General features: G+C 33.2%; 1 long non-coding RNA gene across 1 annotated transcript; it reads left to right on the forward strand.

The window, feature by feature from the left end:
• LOC136272428 (uncharacterized) lies at window positions 1–2093 on the forward strand. The gene is made up of 3 exons (XR_010710434.1): window positions 1–182; window positions 295–341; window positions 575–2093. It is a non-coding gene; the product is annotated as an uncharacterized lncRNA (long non-coding RNA).
• The last annotated feature ends 1627 nt before the right edge of the window (window positions 2094–3720 follow it).

Here is a 3720-nt window from a genome sequence, read left to right on the forward strand (position 1 = left end):
TAATGACTTCATGATTTGTAAATACGGACATTTCCAGGTAAGGAACCCCTGATTGCTAGTAAGTTTGTTCATGTGTTTTAAAAAACGGATTACCTTACAATGCGTTGTATTTTGTGGGTTTTAAGCATATTAGTGACATTTACGACACAGGATTGTAGTAATGAAAAAAGTGAAAACAAACAGTAAGTATACGTTAATTGATTTGATATTAACACAAACATATTTGTATATATACTGATTTATATCCATAGTGTATTTGAATTTTTTTATTTAAACAATTACATGTTATTGAAGGTCTCTCTGTTGCACGCACTATTATTGGGATAATGGAGTATGTAAAGGTAAATGGTTCTAAATACATATAAATTCATTAAGAAGAAAAGAGTATATTTTGAATTAACAAACGTGAAGAATGTTTTCCAGTAGAATATTAATTTCGTTGTAATTCTAAGGGAGCAAAAAGAACTATCGTGTAAAACACTAAGGTTACGTATAATCTTTTTTAAATCTAGCATTCTAAATTACAAAACAATACCATTTAACATAACTATATAACATTTTATTGATGATTTAGAATGTCCACCAGGATATTTTGGAACGAACTGTTCTGTTCGATGTGAATACCCAACCTATGGTCAACGATGTCGGAATACCTGTGATTGTAACGTCAAAGATTGTAACCATGTAGAGGGTTGTCAAGGGAATCATACACAGACTGAAACATCTACAAGTAGGTTGATAAAGCAAACATCTAGCAGGAACGATTATACACATACGTCAAGATTCAATGAAGGTATGTCTTTGAAAATACGTGGTGCCTTAAATAAATGTGGTCTATCAGCGCACGTCCGCCATTACATCAGTGTAAAATGAAGTTTATGCAATACCGGAATTGAACATTATTAATACATGTATGAAAAAAAAATATGAATACCTTTTATTAAAACAGAATAGATAAATGTAACGCGGTTTATTTTGTCGTGAGCAACGTCAAGCATACTTAGTTTTAGCAAAAATATGCCAGAGTTTGTACAACACTTGTTAGATGATGCTGACAGATCTTGCAAATTGCATAGGACAGTTTTCATACCCCGTATAATTTACATTGTTTTTAATTGCTATGTTTAACTTTATAATGAGATCTTTATTCTACAAAGAAGGAAGGTTCATTTAAATTAAAAATAAAACAACTGAAAAAAAGGACAAAACTTGTTTAGTGTTTCAATACTGTTGATTAACTTGATAATTATTACACTCTCATCCTCTCATCAGAAAAGATGCCAAACAGTAACAAGCAAATCACAAATTATTCGTTAAAACATACCCTTGTCGAACGTTTGAAATGTTTACACATTTTATTTTCATACATATTAAGTACTATAAGTTATTACAAACTGTGAATTCGTAATGACATTGTGGGATTTTGAACGTCACAATGTGTGATATGACAGATGGAAGACGTCTTACAGCCATTTACGGACTATTTTACAGCATTCTGTAAGTCACTTGTTTATAATTCTTGATTTAAAGCAAAACTTTGATCAATTTGATGAAAATAAATCCTGTATTAATCTAAAGGTTCTGTACGCAACTTACTGATTTCATAGGACTTGTTTATAAATATAGAAAACATGGTTTTACATAATATTCTGATACAACCACAAAGATGCAAATGCATGATGCTATTCATTGGAAAAAATGGATGTCACACTGAGAACATGTTTATATTTACACCCGATCAATTATTTATTTTAGAATTTGTTATCTATGGAGCAATGGAAAGAATGTTGACATCACAAACAAAAGCAGCTAGTTTAGCTGCATGGACCATGGACTTTGGTAGTTTGTGTCAAACAGGAATTAATTCAATGCATGGTTGTCCATTTCATCGTCGGCCATACATTCAGAAGAGAAATCTACCTTATTTTTCCGATTGTATTTTCTACCGTCATATTACCATTGTATATTTCAATTGATACCAGCGTCATGTTCAAATTAATACGATGCGTGAATTACATAGAGTTGTCTCATATGAAAAGCTAAAAGTCAGAACGACCATGAGAAAGAGCTAAAATACAAGAAAAAAATGAAACAAGGCAATTCATACATAATTTTGATAGTTTTTATTGTTGAGTAAAAGAGTAACACTTAAAATATGTTGTTGCATTTGTTATATATGTGTTTTAATCAATTAATTTGTTAATAAATGTGTTTGTTTCATTACTTTTGAAGTTCAGTATAATGTGGTATTTTTAACTTTTGAGACTTGCCCTGAGTTTATAAATGTATTTGGGTAGTGTTTGGCTTGTCTTGAAGTTCTATTTTTGGATCAAAACCTGTTTGGGCAGTAATTCTGGTCAGGTGATTCTGTTGGAGGGAAGTCTCTTATGTTCTATCATTATTTGCTTAGCCTTTGAAGAAGGAAGGAGGGTTTATTATACCCGCACTTTCTAAAGAAAGTTCGGGTATATTGTTGTTACCCTGTTCCGTCCGTCCGTCCGTCTGTCTGTCCGTCCGTCCGCCCGTCCGTCCGTCTGTCACGTTTTACTTTCTCAAACTGCTCTTACATCTTATAAACCAGCAAACTGAACTCTTGGAGTTTGATTTGGGGCATCATGTTGTTTTGTAAAAAGGTTTCAAAACTTCTCTGTTAGTCCTGGGGGTCAAATAATTGGTAAAAAATGACGTTTTTTCACAAAAAACCTTCTTCCTCGAACTCCTCCTACATGTTCAACCGTAGACAAATCATCTTTTGGAATATGTTTTAGGGTATCCTATAGATGCGCAATAAGGTTTCGGAATTTTCAATTTTGTCCTGGGGGTCATTTAATGGCTGAAAAATGTAATTTTTTTTTTTTTTTTTTTTACAAAAAAACTGGTTTCAAAAACGTCACTTTTTTTGGCAGTAGCTAAATGATCTTCTGGAATATGATTGGGGGTGTCATATTGAGGCGTGATCAGGTTCCAGAATTTTTTTTTTTATTAAGGGGATCAGTGGGCAACAAAAAATGACGTTTTTTGGCCAAAAAAATATGGTTCCCAGAACTCCTCTTACAACTTTTGGAATAGCTACGTCATCTCTTGGGATATAATTGGGGCTATCCTATAGATGTGCAATAAGGTTTTAAAAATTTAAATTTCATCCAGGGAGTCAAATAGTAGCAGAAAATTGATGTTTATTACTAAAAAACAAAACATTGATCCAAGAGCTCCTCTTATGATTTAATGGATAGACAATCATATCTTGGGATATGATAGGGACTGTTATATAGATGTGCAGTAAGGTTTTGAAAATTTAAATTTCATCCAGGGAGTCAAAAAGTAGCAGAAAATTGACGTTTATCACTTAAAAAAACACATAGATCCTAGAAATCCTTTTATGATTTAATGGATAGACACATCATATCTTGGGATATGATAGGAACTGTTCCATAGATGTGCATTACGGTTTTGAAAAATTAAATTTAACCCTGAGGCCCATTACCTACCGATACATACCTTTTGATGCCCTTTAAGGATCAAGAATATATATGGTTTAGGGGTGGGGATCTCAACCGTTTTCGAGATATTCGTGCACTGCCTGTTCAAGGGGGGTCATGACCACCCCCAGGGCCCATGACCTACATACCGTTTGATGCCCCTTGACACAAGGAACAAGAATATATATGGTTTAAGGGTGGGGATCTCAACTGTTTTGAAGATATTAAGGGACTTGCTGTT

Source organism: Magallana gigas, chromosome 2, assembly GCF_963853765.1.
Source record: "Magallana gigas chromosome 2, xbMagGiga1.1, whole genome shotgun sequence".
In the NCBI taxonomy this organism is placed as follows: Eukaryota; Metazoa; Mollusca; class Bivalvia; order Ostreida; family Ostreidae; genus Magallana; species Magallana gigas.